This window comes from Ursus arctos, unplaced genomic scaffold (genome assembly GCF_023065955.2).
Source record: "Ursus arctos isolate Adak ecotype North America unplaced genomic scaffold, UrsArc2.0 scaffold_6, whole genome shotgun sequence".
Lineage (NCBI taxonomy): Eukaryota > Metazoa > Chordata > Mammalia > Carnivora > Ursidae > Ursus > Ursus arctos.
The window spans coordinates 7,289,831-7,305,979 of NW_026623078.1; the positions used below are offsets into that span (position 1 = coordinate 7,289,831).

The 16,149-nt window shown below is 37.6% G+C and overlaps 1 pseudogene; it reads right to left on the reverse strand.

Moving 5' to 3' along the window:
• Positions 1 to 3,594: 3,594 nt before the first annotated feature.
• On the reverse strand, positions 3,595 to 4,460 carry LOC113249159 (olfactory receptor 11H6-like; annotated as a pseudogene).
• Between the last annotated feature and the right edge of the window lie 11,689 nt (positions 4,461 to 16,149).

Below are 16,149 nucleotides of genomic sequence, written 5' to 3' on the forward strand. Positions count from 1 at the left end.
AGAATGTGTATTCTGTTTTTGGATGGACTATTTTATAAATGTCAAGTAGATTTGGTTTATTAATAGTGCTATTCAGGTAAACGGTGTCTTTACCGATTTTCTTCCTGCCTAATCTATCAGTTACTTAAAAAGAGACGTTTAATTTAACTATAATAGTGGATTTCTTTCTTTCTCCCTCCTTGCAATTCTCTAAGTTTTTACTTCATGTGTTCTTAGGCCCAATCACATTAATATTGTTATTTTTAAGTTTGGGAAGCATAACTTTAGAAAATTATATAAAGTTATAAAATATTGTAAGTGTGAAAAAATTAATGGAAATGCATAAAGTGCATCATTTGTTTTACCTAAAAAAAAGAAATTAATGACTTGACTTTAAAATTCATATGGAAATGCAAAGTTGGAGGACTCTCACGTCCTGATTTCAAAGCTTACGACAAAGATACAATAATCTTGTACTAGCTTGTTGTGGTACTAGCATGATAATAGACATATATATATTTAGAATTGTGCGTCCAGAAATAAATCCTTATATTTATTGTTTATTATTCCACAAGAGTGCTGAGATAAGTCCCTAGGTTGGTGGGGGGGGGGGGGATAGTCTAAACAATGGTGCCGGGACAACTGGGTATCCATATGCAAAAGAATGAAGTTGGACCCCTATCTGTCACCACATACAAAAATTATTTCATGATGGTCCATAGGCTTAAATGTAAGAGATAAAACTGTAAAACTCTCTGAGAAAAAAGGCATAAATACTTGTGATGTTGGGTTAGGCATAGTTACATGAAAAGAGGTTTAATATAAGTGATTAGGAAAATGCAAATCAAAACCATAGTGAGATACTACTTCATAATGTCTAGGTCAGAAAAAAAAAGAAAAAAGAGGACATGAGGAAGGGAGAGAATAACAAGTGTGGCTGAGATGTGGAGAATTTAAGACTCTTAATAATTGCTGGTGGCATTATAAAATAGTACAGCAAATTTGGAGTCCAGAAATTCTTCAAAAGAGTCATCACATGATATAGTAGTTTTACTTAGGTATCATTATGGACTGAATTGTGTCCTTCCAAAATTCATTTGAAGCCCTGATCTCCAATGCAACTGTATTTGTATATAGGGCCTTTAAGGAGGTAAAGTTAAATGACGTCAAAAGGGTAGGACCTTAATCTGATAAGACTGCAGTACTTACAAGAAAAGGAAGAGACACAGCAGTGCCGCTCCTACCATGTACAGAGGAAAGGCCATTTGAAGATACAGTAAGAAGGTGGTTGTCTGCAAGCCGAGGAAAGAGGCCTTACCAAATACCAACTCTGCTAGCACCTTGATCTTAGACTTCCAGTCTCTGGAACTATGATAAAATAAATTTCCATTGTTTAAGCCACCCAGCCTGTGGTATTTTGTCATGGCAGCCTACATGGGCTAGTATATATCCAGGAGAAATGAATACATATGTTCACATAAAAATGTGTACATGGATATTCCTAACATCATTATTCATATTAACAAAAAAGTAGGAACAGCTTAAATGTCCATCAGTTGATGAATGTGTAAACAAAATGTGGTATATCCATACAGTAGGATATTGTTTTACAATAAAAAGCAGTAAAGTACTTACACATGCTATAACATGGATGAGTTGTTTGTGGATACACATTATGCTAAGGGAAAGAAGCCAGCCACAAAAGGCCACACAGTGCATGATCCCACTTTTTTGAAATGCCCAGAATAGGCAAAATCCACAGGGACAGAAAGTAGATTAGTGGTTTCCAGGGGCTGAAGGAAGAGGGGAGTAGGGAATGCCTGTTAACGGGTATGGGGTTTCTTTTTGAGGTTATGAAAATACTGTAAAATTTGTTAGTGGTGATAGTTGCACAATTATGTGGATAAACTAAAAACACTGAATTGTCCACTTTTAAAAAAGTGAATTTTATGGTATGTAAACTGTTTTTCAATCAAGCTATTATAAAATAAAGCAAGAAGGTTAGAAAACTTTATTTCCATCACTGGGGTGTGGTCTCTCAGAGGACAGGAAAAAAATATTGCTAATCTGGGTTATTCCAAAGGCTAGTACAGCACCAGGATAGTATTTCATATTCTCTATTCTTTTTAATATACATATCTCCCAAATGTAAATGTGTAAAAGTATTCAAAAGAGACTTACCTATCTGAAATATAAAATTTTTTTAGCGAAGTGATTATTTTACTTGTGTTATGACATGTCTTATTGTTATCTAATATTCAATATGGTTGATTTGCACTAAGGGGGCTTTGAAAAGAAAAGGAATATAGATGGATGTGGTTTCTTTTGGTGTTATTGTGGAGTTTAGAAGTCCTTAATTTTTTTTTTTTAAGAGGGAAGCAAGGGAGGTGCAGAGGGAGACAGAGAATCTTTAAGCAGGCTCCATGCCCAGTGTGGAGCCTGGCGCAGAGCTTGATCTCACAACACTGAGATCATGACCTGAGCTGAAATCAAGAGTTAGATGCTTAACCGACTGAGCCACCCAGGTGCCGCACAGAAGTACCTAAATTTAATGCATGGGTTCCCAACCCTCTCTCTGTTTTACAATTTCTTAGGGAGATTTTCAGAATACCGTGCCTACACCCCACCCCCAAATCTGAGTAAATTGCTTGAGAACCACTGCTTGAGTGGAGGTAGCTGTTGTGATTACTGTGAGCCAACAGGAAATCTGTAAATCAGAGGTTTTCCAAATGTAGTGTGTATTATAACTCATGAGAATAAATGCAGATCCTACTTCAATAGGCCTGAGGTGGGCCCTGAGATCCTTCTACCTTCTAAGAAGATCCCCAGTGATGCCCAGCAAATGATCCCAAACCACATTTTCAGTGGTAAGAGTTGTATATTTTCAAATGTGCAGAGTGAAAGCATGGTTAGTAAGAAGAAAATGAAATAAAGCAGTTGCATTATTAGACAAAGGGATTGATGAAGAGCAGGAAGCAGGTAATTTCTTAAGACAGTAACTTTCATCTTTGTGAGGCTCCTCCACTGATTTGATTATCATTTAATCATTGGTCCAACCACTTTAGGTTGACCTCGCATTTTTCTAGAAGTTCATTCATTTCATCCATAGGATATATAAAATATAGATTGTTATAGAGTTCTCATAATTTCTTTAGATATGGTCCTGACTGTTGAAAGGATGACAAGTATGATAGACTCTAGTGAGGAAATAAGAACAAATTTATTTTCTTTATTTAAATTGACATTATTGACATTTTTGTCCTAGGTGTGACATTGGGTTCTGGAGTTACAGAAATTAATAAAACATAGGCCCTGCTCTTTAAAAATTGAGAGTCTGTTAAGGATGGGGAGACATGTAGGACTGATTTATGGACAGCTAACTAAAACACAAGAAGAAAATGAAGGAGATGTTCAATAGAAGTCCACATAATGTGCTATGGAAGAGGGAGTTAATTTCACCTGGGGAAAGGCTTCATTGATAACCCGGTATTTAGAATTTTGAAATGCCTCCTTCAAAATATTCACATCTATTTGCCAGTTTCTTAACTGGTCACTGACAGGAAGCTCACAGTCTGAACTCATCTGGGAATAAGACACTAACATCACAGACCAGTTTTAGGAACCTCCTAGAACTTTCTTCAAGGCATCCTTCATTTCTTTATTCCGGAGGCTGTAGATCATGGGCTTGGAAAAGGGGGTCAAAACTGAGTAGAATAGAGTTGTGAACTTCTGCATTCCCTCTGCTTGCCCTGACCCTGGGCTCACATACGTTATCATGACAGAACCGTAGAAACACAACAGCCAGATGTGAGGAGCAGGTAGAAAAGGCCTTCTTCTGGCCACCATGTGAGGGCACCTGCACTACGGCCCTCAGCACCAGGGAATAGGAACCCATAATGTAGAAGAAGGTGGCAAAGATGAGGAGGGAACTCATGGTGCCACATATGAGAACTGTCCCTGGGATTGGGACACAGGCTGAAGCCAAGGCCAGGAGAGGACCCAGGTCACACAGAAAGTCATCAATTACATTCGGGCCACAAAACGGTAGCTGGGTAACGAGTATCACTGGGATCAGAAACCAGAGGAAACCGGCGGCAGATTGCCAGGAACCGGTCATAGGCCATGATGGACAGAAAGAAACATTCAGTTGTGCCCAGTGAGAGGAAGAAGTACAACTGGAGGAGGCACTGAGCGGAGATGGTTTTGGTCTGGGCGAGGAAGTTGGCCAGCATATTGGGCACATCAGAGTTGACATAGCAGATTTCCAGAAAGGAGAAGTTGGCCAGCAGAATGTACATTGGGGTGTGGAGCCTGCAGTCCCAGCGCACTGCACACACGATGGCCATGCTTCCAAGGAGCGTCAGGATATAAGTCACAAAGAATATGGAAAAGAGGAGGAACTGTTTTTCCCAGCAGCAAGGGAAGCCCAAGAGGATGAATTCACTCACCATGTGAGAAATATTTCTGGCCTCTGAAGTCATTTCCTTCTATCCTATGAGGATTATAGCAGAGGTTACATGTACAAAGGGTATTACGCCCCCTGACTCCTCCCCAGGAGATGGCACATTCTCCAGATTATAGGGGAGGGGTCTGGACCAAGGGTTCCTATTTTTGAGGGAGTGCTCCTACAATACAGTGGTTGAGTATACTCTTCTATAAATGACTCTTCACTTTATGCAGACCACTGTCAATCAATATACTAAATGTGGGTGAATATTTTGAAAAAAAAGTTTTCTTTAAGTTAAAATAGAAATTCAGGTATTTCCTATCTGCATCTCCCATTGGGTTGCCAGGTGTCCCCAAGTTTGGAGAACATTCTCTATTGTCTAGACACCTAGCAAATAGGTGGCTGACCTAGGCTAAATTGAGATATAAACGTTGACATTGGCAATTCAACTACAAAAAAAAAATTAGAATTGTCAGCGTTACTGGACAAAACAGTACTATCAGATAAGTGACATAAAGGAGAGAACATGAGGCTTTGAAACCAGCTATGTAGGGGCGCCTGGGTGGCACAGCGGTTAAGCGTCTGCCTTCGGCTCAGGGAGTGATCCCGGCGTTATGGGATCGAGCCCCACGTCAGGCTCCTCCACTATGAGCCTGCTTCTTCCTCTCCCACTCCCCCTGCTTGTGTTCCCTCTCTCGTTGGCTGTCTCTATCTCTGTCAAATAAATAAATAAATAAAATCTTAAAAAAAAAAAAAAGAAAGAAAGAAACCAGCTATGAAAATAACCACAGAGTGACTTTAAGGGAGTTCTAACTTACCTACATTAAGTGACCATTTATAGGCCATTAGTATCTATCCTCTATCTGTAGGATGCTGCTGTGTTACATGGGCTCCAGGCTTTGATATTATTAGAACCATATGAGGGAGCCTTTGAAAGGTGTAGATTCCTGGGCTCCACCTGGGTTTGGGATCCACTGGTGTGGCAGAGCACGAGCTTTGGAGACATTACAGTTCTTGGCTTTGCCACTGCCTGAGGAGTATTTTCTCAGGAAATAACTTAAGCTCTGAGACTATGTTTCTTTCTCCATAAAATATGAATAATGAGACCTCCACAGCAAGGATGACATGAAAATTGCATAAAATACTGTATGCAAAAGCAGTTTAAAAATTATAAAATGCGGGGCGCCTGGGTGGTGCAGTCGTTAAGCGTCTGCCTTTGGCTCAGGACGTGATCCCAGCGTTCTGGGATCGAGCCCCACACCAGGCTTTTCTGCTGGGAGCCTGCTTCTTCCTCTCCCACTCCCCCTGCTTGTGTTCCCTCTCTTGCTGGCTGTCTCTGTCAAATAAATAGATAAAAAATCTTTTAAAAAAATTATAAAATGCTACAGAAATATAAACTATTCTAAACTGTTCAGGGCTCGTTAGGCTAGATGTTACACTCCTTTGTTGATCTTGTAAATTAAACTGATTTTAAAGTGCAAAAGAATGTTTTTCCTCGTGGAATTTTAGCCATGTGACAGACTAAGTACGTGTCGTATGTGTGTGAATAGGGGACCCTTCTCAGTCCTCTCAGACCACACTGAATACAACTCCCTCAGAAGCTTCTTTTGAAGACCATTTGTTGTCCATCGGACACACCAGAGGCTCTCTTTTTTTCTTAATAGACTGTCTTCCTTGGCACAGTTACCATTGTGGTCTTATATGATAGGATCATTTTCCCGGTGGCTACACCTTAGTGTGTATTAAGGCCACGTACTGTTAAGCCTACAGAACTTCCTGGGTGATCCTTCCCCCACTGCCCCTCACCCATGCCTCGCCCTTCTGTGGGATTTCCTGGGAAATGAGGGTCAGACCGTATGCAAATGAGCATAACAGAGGAGAACCAACAAATACTATTTCAGAAGAGGCAGATTTATGGGAATCGGGGTCCTTTTCTCCTCTGGTATTCCTGGATTTTGTGGTTTATTCAGCCCTGGAAGAAGCCTGGCTCTTCTTTTGGATACAAGGGAATAGAGAGAAGCTTATCTAAATTTTAGGCGTTGACCTAGGCCAAGTTAAACCCCGAAATTTGGTATATGGTGTATCATCTGTTTCACCTTTTTCCTCCTTTCCCATTCTAGAAGCTCAGAAGTCAAATGCTCCATTCACCTTTTCTTAACAATACCAGTTCTCTGGGCGGGGGGAGGGGAATCCAGTAAGCTCATGCATAAGCTGAACCCCCAGCATCTGTGAAGACTTTAGCAGTTTTCATTTTCCATGTTATGTACACGAGGGCACCTGACCCGGTGGCGCACACACCAGATGTAATGGAGCAGCATTTACTGGGGAAACTTGTAGCCCCAGGTTCAGTCACAGGCATGCAGGTCCCTTTTATTTTGCTCATTATAACCACAGTGGCATACCGAAATCTAGGGATTACATTCTAAGAAGGCACATCAACCCTTAAGCTGTGAGGTTTTTTTGGTTGGTTTGTTTGTTTGTTTTTAGCAATAGGATTAGGGAGGTATTAACCCCTCCACCAATGTGATTAGGGCCAGGATATAACATCAACATGAGGAACTAAACTTGGTTTAGTCTTATTTCTAGACTCAGAGTTTGGGGCTGGGGGAGAGGGGCGCCAGCGTTTCTCCTAGTGCGCTGGGGTTTGTGGTTCAAGCTTTGCAGTTGCCTCTTTAGGATATGACAGGCTAACAGCAGGACTCTTCCCCTCAGCCACAGGAAGGAGGAAGTCATTAAGCACCAGGCAGTAGATGCTTCATTTCAATGGAACCTCATAGGACGCAACTTGCTCTTTGGGAGGGTGGCTTGAAAGGGATTCTTTTGAACAAGTTAACCCTTATGTCTAGCATGTATCTTTTCTTCAGGGAGTTCTTCTTAATTACTCTATAGGAAGCCACAGCAAGGATTATTGCCTCCATTTCATATATGTGGAGATAAAGACTCAAGGAGATTAAATGCCTGAGATCCCAAAACAGTAAGTGACGGTCAGGACAGGAGTCCGTGCTTTCTGGCTCCTACTTTACTGTCATCCTTTCAATGGAACTTCAGGGTGGATGCACCCAGAATGTCTCCCGCTCCAGGGAAAAAGTGCATCAAATTAATAAAATGGATAACTGTTGGTGCTGTAGACATCACCACGTCATCTGAGGGGAGGGAGGTGGCGTCTCCCGAACTTCCCTCAAATTATAACACTTTGGTGGAATTGTGTTTTTTTCCTTTTATTTTTCATTTTACATAGCTATCTCTCTCCTTTTTTAAATTTATTTCTTTATTATGTTATGTAAGTCACCATACAGTACATCATTAGTTTTTGATGTCGCGTTCTGTGATTCATTGTTTGCATATAACACCCAGTGCTCCATGCAACACGTGCCCTTGATACCCATTGCTGGCCTAGCCCATCCCCCCACCCCCACCCCCTCTGAAACCCTCAGTTTGTTCCCTGGAATCCATAGTCTCTCATGGTTTGTCTTTTTTTTTTTTTTTTTGGTAATAAAAAGTTAAAAGGCACAGAAATGCTACCCTGAGTACGGTAGTTATTTTACTCTTACCTGACTTTTCTGCTGTCCAATGTTAGCTGCTCTGTTGTGAGGAGGCAGGTCACCTCTTACCCATTTCTGCAAAATTAAGATAAATAATTAAAGAAGTAATGAAATTTTTTTTTCTTTTTTAAAGAGAGGGTATTAAGAAGGTATGATAGGACACGTAAGGGGGCTACATGCACACTTCTTTGCAGTTTGGGGTGTTAAAATTCTATTTGTTGCAGCCTTTGATTTATAAAAGGCCTTTTATTATTTACACTTTCTTCACCACTTAGATAATGTTATTGCATTTCCACACTGCTTGCCTCAGTCTCTGTTTTCCAGTTGTTCTTGTAGCATGAAGGACAACTGGTTCAGTGTGCTGTGTCCTAGGGACTCACTTAAGTGAGTAGTTGGATTCCATTCTTTGTACTCTGGAGGAGATAAGCTGTCAAGTCGGACCTTCTATTTCTTGGGAAAATGTATTGTTCATAGTCACTGGCCTCAGAGATATCATGGGTTAGAATGGCATCTACAAAGTCACATTTTCCTATTGATCCGACCTTACTGAATCTGGGAGCAGGAAGAGACTTTGGGATTCTGTCGTCTCTCTTCCTGCCAGCAGTAAGAGCCCCTCTCTTCTGCTTTCCTGCTGATTGGTCATCTAGCTTCTGCTGGAATAATCCATGACAAAGAGCGCAATGAATGGCAGAACAGCTTTCATTTTTAGAAGTTGTAATGAACTTCCTTGTTCTCTCTCACATTCTTGAGTCACATGGCCATCTCGATGTGTCCTCTTGGTCTTGCTTACGTCTGCCTCGGGGAAGGAAGGTTAACACTTACTATGCGCCTACCATATGCACACAGTCTGTCAGGATTTTGACTGTGCATTGTCCTTCTTGACCTTCCAACAACTACAGAAGTAATAATTGAGTCACAAGAAGGCAGTCAGTGCCGGTCCCGAGCAGATTTGTAGTCTTTCATTACATTATACTGATGCTCAGAATAGGTCTACCCAGCAGCACTTAACAATATTTGAGGAAGGGAGTCATGTCCTCTTTGAATCTTCTCAGTTTATACTAAGCACTCTTGGTTTCTTTAACTGAATGTGACATAATTTCCAGGGTGCCTTCTTTTGGTTGTTCACACCTTTCAGAAGATGTGATCTTTCTAAAACCGAGCACAGGACCCCTCGTACTGTGTGACTGACACAGAGCACACTGTGCCGTAATCTCTTTTGCTCTAGAAACTCAGGCAGACCTGAGTTGACATTAGATTTTTTAGACAGTAACTTTGTACTGTTGCCTTTTATTGAATTTTTATTTTGCCAAAGTCTTTAGAGTTTATTCACAAGAACTTCTTTAAAACAAGATTGGTCCTCTCTGGTGCTTGTGTCATTGAATTTTCGAAGTGAGGGAGGTTAATTACTGAATTTCACCGTGTTTCAGTCAATTAAGATCTTAAGACTATCAAAGGCTAGCTTTCTTTTCTATTTTTATTGCCTATAAATTTATAAAGTTTCTCATGTTTCACCTATGCCTGATTAAAATATTATGTAGAACATGAGAAAATGCTTTTTCATGTCACTTAAAACTTTTCCTAGGTTAGCATTTATTATTACCAACAATTGTTGATAGATGGCTAAGCTCAAAATATGTAAGAATTATAAGGGGGTGAAAATGACATTATAATCCTGGAAGACATTCTGGCATATATTATTAAATGGATGGTTTATGAAAAAACTTTTAGAAGCAAATTTTGGGCTTTAAACTGGTACCCTTACTCGTTTTCAGTGTTTTAAAATTTTTCTTTCATTCTCCAGAATCCTGGAGAGACACCAGTCGTGGTTTTGAAATCACATCTGTAAATTCTCTCTGCATCTGGGGATATAATTTATCTAGGTTTGAGAACTTAAACTTATTTATAATTACTGAGTGCTGTTTTACTCAATTTTCCCATCAGTTCTCTCTTACACGTGTTCTCCATGCTTTGCAAAGAAGATCATTTTTTGGAGCTGTCCATATTTTAATTTGGATTGATGGGTGCCATGCCTTTCTCTCCAGAAAGCAGGAGATGGCCCAGTCTTTTTTTTTTTTTTTAATCTCATAAACCTTGCAAGCAAAGAGACCCTCTTTCTCGATGCTATCAGCTAGCATTGGAAAGACCGTCTCATTTAGGTCTTTGTCCAGTGAAAAGCTCACTAAATTCCTTAGAGAGACTCATGCTTTCTTTATTATCACTTTATTTTACTGGTCTCTCTGTATTTGTTTCTGTCTCTTTCTTTCTCTCTCTCCATTTATTACTTTTTTTCCATAGAGTTACTTCTAAGATGACAATATGATTTGGGATTTCTGACCCTGGAAAATTTAAGAACTGGCTGTAATACTACCCATCTTCTAGAGTTTCAGTACTTGTATAATTAAAGAACAATATTTCATACCATTTTCAGTAAAATATTTTTTAAATAGCAGCATTAACTTCTTGACTGCTGTCTATCATGCACTTTAGTTCATTTTCTATTAACCATTTTGCCACCATTTATTGAACATTTATGTGCTGGTACAATCCTTTCTGGCTTATTTTCTAAACTTCATTTGGTTTTATAGCTAATCACTGACCTAAACGATTTCAAAAATACAACACAATTTTACTAAGTGCTGACTGAATTCTTGTATAATTTTCAGTGCAAAGAATGTTTTGGGACATGTATTTATATTCTGGCCTGGTTAAATGTCTTAAAAATCATAAATATTCTTTTCAATAAAATTAAGGGGCATTTAAAGAAGTGACTATGAAATGTCAGTGTAAAAGTTGTAGAAGTTAACGTCCCACATTTCTAAATAAAGGTTGGTAACTTAAAGTTGAAAAAGATAATTTTTCTTTTGCTTTTCAAATTAGGATAGGTAATCATACCAGTGTTGGTGAAGATGCAATGAAATGACAGAAGAACTTTTGGAGGGAATATAAACTTGTAAGTTTTTGTTTTTTTTTCCTGGCAGGCAATCTGGAAATACCCAGAGATTTTAAAATCTCTATACTCTTTAAATAAAAATCAGGGATGTAGAAAAAATCAATAATAAGCAAGTTCATCATAACAGTACAGAAGAATTTCTGGGGATCATGTTAAAATACAGATTCTGACTCAAAAGGAATGGATGGGGCTTAGGATTCTACATTTTTAATAACATATAGAGAATTTGAATCACTGTTTTATATACCTGACACCAAAATAACGTTGTATAACTAATGTAACATAAGGTAATAGTGTTGACTACACAGAAATGAAAAAAAATTTTTAAAAGGCAATAAGGTAATGCTGATCCTTTGAGCAGTAAAGGTTTACAAAGTTCTTTATAGAACTCTTTGTGTAGCAAGGGTTTATGTAGTTCTTTATATACATTTCTGTAAAGAAAGTAAATAATACAAAGGAATAGAAAAGTTCCTATAAAGAAATAAAAATAGTGGCAACTTTTTCAAGGTCAAATGATAGGTTATGTAATATGTATATGTCTATATTTCTTAAAATTTCTATGAATATCGTATATCACTTATAATCTCAAAAATAATTATAAGATATTGTTTTTGAAGGTATTTACCCTTCTGGATCTTCTACCATCTTTGAGCACTTTTTATGAACTTTATTCCTGGGATGTTCCAAGATTCTAGGAAGCCCGTGATCTGTATCATGTTTGACTTGCCATGTAGGGTCTCATCCCCCTTCACTTGCCACTTGGATTTAAACCCAGTGAAGTCAGCCTCTGTGCTAGGGTTGAGGAGAAAGGGATGATTCCCAGCAGGGCATCCCGAGGCTGCTTTTTACTTTTGGGTGACCGATACCATCTCATAAACCTAGAGCAGAGATTAGAAGTTAAGATAAAAAACATCAAGTGAAACATGAGAAATAATAACCATCAACTTCTGGAGAGGATTTGTGTTGTTACTCCTCTCTCATTAGAAAGGGTCGTAGCTTATCCTCAGTCTGCTTTTCTTCTGTAAAAGAAACAAAAAGGAAATTGAAATGAGTTTCCATTTTGGGTTTTCCTTTTCTTCAGTAAATTTTATGGAGAATGCTGTAGTTTAGATAAAGGGGACAGAAAACGTGACAACAGAACAGAGCAAATGAAGGCAATAAAATTATCTTTATTCTTTTGGCTTTCCAGTTGACAACCCTTGAAAGTAATGGATTCTTCTTCAACTAGAAAGGTACTTTCTCAGACTCAGATTTTCACACTCAAAATATATTTTTCTGTCCCACATTCACGCAATATGGGCACCTGCCCTTTGTTGAAGGAGTTGATTCAAGAATGATGGAGAATAGGAAACAGGGACTGCAGATAAACCTTTCCCTTGGCTCTGAGTTCTATCCCTGTGCCTTCACTTTCAGTGCATTTGTGGACATGTTTTTTTGTTTGTTTGTTTGTTTTGTTTTGTTTGGAAGTTGAAGAAGATGTGTTTGTTTTTTTTTTGTCCCCTTCTAGCAGTGATAAGAATGAAAAGTTGGATTCTCCACTTGTCCCTTTGAAACTCTTGAAGTTTGCCAAAGCCAGCTTCCCTAAAGGGATTCTTTGCTGAGATTCCCTCAGCTGGATGCACATGACCCCAAGGACCCATGTTTGGATGATTTTTTTTTTCAAGCATCTGATACTCCTTTTCTCATACTGGAGCTATGAGTCTACTCCGTCTGTTGACACTGTCCATTTGACATGCAATTCTGAGCCACTTTCTGGGTTTAAAGGGACACCTATTTTGATTACTTTGTTTTAAATTCATGCCATGAATCCAAAAGTCAGTCCATACCCATAGCCGCCCTTTTATTTTGACATACAAATACTAGCAGTTAATATTTATTGAAAGCTTGCTTTGTTATAGGGAATAAAATGTGTACCTTTTTTGAATAATTTCATTTAACTCCCATAATAATCCAACATGTTAAATATTATTATTATTTTTATTTTATAGGTGAAGTCATTGAAGATTAGATAAATTAATTTATTCAAGGTTTCACATCTAATAAACGGGAATGCCAATATCTGAATTTAGTTCTCTCTGAGAGTAGAGCCTGAATTCTTAAATACTGAACTATTTACCCTGTATGTTTACTTGGCAAGGAAGGAAAACAGTGCTTACTGATAACTCATCTCATGTCAGGCACTGTGACAAATTCTTACATATAAGTTGTTTAATCGTTGGAACATAACTGTGTGCCAGGTATCACTGTTGCAATTTTTAAAAATTCTGATTATCAAAGTAATATATGATTAAAAAAAATTTGGAAGATTCAGAAAAGCTGAGTGTTGAGAAATTACTGGTAATTTTATCAAGTAGACATAAATTCAGGAAAAGCTCGGTATATTTTCTTTGTTCTATTTTGTTCTAACAATTTTTCTTTGTACATGAGGTCGTAAAGCATTTACAATTTAGTATCCTGCTTATGTAAGCATTTTTTCCACGTAATTAAAACTCTTCAATGCTACATAATAGTGAGTGTTATATTTATAATATTTCCCTAGTATACTTAGGCTATTTTGAATTTTCCAATCTTCAAATAGTGCAATAAAAATATTTGGGTTTAAATGTTTGTTTAATTTTAGAACATTTCCCTGAAATAGATTGTTTGAAAGAAAATGATAATGTCAAAAGATATATATACATAAAAAACATGTATATTTTAGAGATATATATATAACTTAATGCTCATAATACATATTGCCAAATTGCTTTCTAAAAGAGATTCTCAAAAGATGTGTTGATGGGGGCGCCTGGGTGGCGCAGTCGTTAAGCATCTGCTTCCGCTCAGGGCGTGATCCCAGCATTCTGGGATCGAGCCCCACATCAGGCTCCTGTGCTGGGAGCCTGCCTCTTCCTCTCCCACTCCCCCTGCTTGTGTTCCCTCTCTCGCTGGCTGTCTCTCTCTCTCTGTCAAATAAGTAAATAAAAATCTTAAAAAAAAAAAGATGTGTTGATGAAGATGCCATCTTATGATATCCTTATAGGCATATGGATGGTATTTAAAAATATTTCTTTTTATAGAAGAAAAATATTCATGTTTCATTTTTATAGTTGCATTATTTTGTTACTAATAATGGATTTTTCTCCAGTTTTATTGAGATATAATTGACATACACTACTGTATAAGTTTATGATACACAGCATAATGATTTGATTTATATATATGTTGTGAAATGATTACCACAATAAGTTTAGTTAACATCCATCATCTCATATAGATACCAAAAAAAAAAAAAGGAAAAATTTTCCTTGCTATGTGACCTCTTAGGATTTACTCTCTTAACAACTTTTATATATATTGTAGAACAGCAATAGCTATAGTTATCATGTTGTACATTGTATCCCTAGTATTTGTCTTATAACTGGTAGTTTGTACCTTATGACCACCTTTATACAATTTCCTCTTCCCCTACCCCCTGCCTATGGTAATCACAAATCTGATCACTTTTTCCAAGTTACTTTTTTTAAGGTTCTACCTAAAACTAAGATGATGCACTATTTGTCTTTATCTGACTTATTTCACTTAGCATAATGCTCTCAAGGTCCATCCATGCTGCTGCAAATGGCAGGATTCCCTTCTTTTAAATAGTTGAATAATATTCCATTGTGCATATATGCACAACATACTTTATCCATTTATCCAATGATGGACACTTGGGTTGTTGCCATGTTTTGGCTATTGTAAATAATGCTGCTTTGAACAGGGGTGTGTAGATATCTCTACGAGATAGTGTTTTTGTTTCCTTCAGCTATATTCCCAGAAGTGACATTGCTGGATCATATGATAGATCTGTTTTTAATTTTTTGAGGAAACTCCATACTGTTTTCCACACTGGCTATACCATATTAGTTCCACCACCAGTGCACAAAGGTTCCCTTTTCTCTAAATCCTTGCCAGCATTTGTTATCTCCTGTCTTTTTGCTGCTGACCATCCTGACCAGTGTCCCATTGTAGTTCTGATATGCATTTCCCTAATGATGAGTGATACTGAGCAATCTTATCATGTGTCTATTGGCCATCTGTATGTGTTCTTCGGGAAAATGTCTGTTCTGGTTTTTTGCTGTAGAGTTGTAGGAATTCTTTATATATATATCAGGTATTAACCTCTTATCAGAAATATGTTTTGCAAACATTTTCCCATTCTATAGGTTGTTTTTTTCATTATGTTATTTCTTTTACTGTGAAGAAGCTTTTTAGTTTGATATAGTCTCACTTGTTTATTTTTTATTTTGTTGCCTGTGTTTTATGTGTTTATTCAAAAAGTCATTGCCAAGATCCATGTCAAAGAGCATCTTTCCTATTTTTTAAGGACTTTTATAGTTTCAGGTCTTACATTTAAGTTTTAACTCTATTTCGAGTTAATTTTTGTGAGTGATGTAAGATAGGGGTCTGGTTTCATTCTTTTATGTATGAATATCCAATTTTCCCAGCACCATTTATTGAAGAGCTTGTCTTTTCTCCATTTAGTATTCTTGGCTCCCTTGTCAAATATTAGTGAACTGTACATGCATGGGTTTCTTTCTGGGCTCCTGACTTGTTCCATTGGTCTATGTGTCTGTTTTTATGGCAATACATTACTATTTTTATTACTATAGTTTTATAATGTAGTTTGAAACCAGAAAGTCTGATGCCTCCAGATTTGTTCTTCTTTCTCAACATTGCTTTGCTGTCTTTTGTGTTCCCATACAAGTTTTAGAATTGCTTTCTCTGTCTGTGAAAAATACCATTGGAATTTTGATAGGGATCTTATTAAATTTATAAACTACTTTGGGTAGTATGGACATTTTAACAATAGTAATCCTTACAGTCGATGAACATAGAATATCTTTCCATTTATTTGTATCTTCTTCAGTTTCTTTCATCAATGTCTTATACAACAATCATTATTCTAAAGTCTAAAATAGTGGAAACAGCCATGGTACCATTATATTTATTTCATTCTGAAAATTACCAACCAGTTAAGTTGCTCAAGAAAAGGAAGAAAAGAAGGGCAGCAGTTATGACATATACTGTTTATGTCTTTGTAACTTATCTGTTGTGATAATAATTAAAAAGGATAATACTTGAAAAGAGGGAAATTGATCAAACCAAGTTGTATCTGTTCTCATCCGAAACAATGGTTCTTAAAGAAGCTTCCACAATGGATAGAGTGAAAAATTTTAGGGTCTGAATATCCCTCAGAGGTCTGAGAA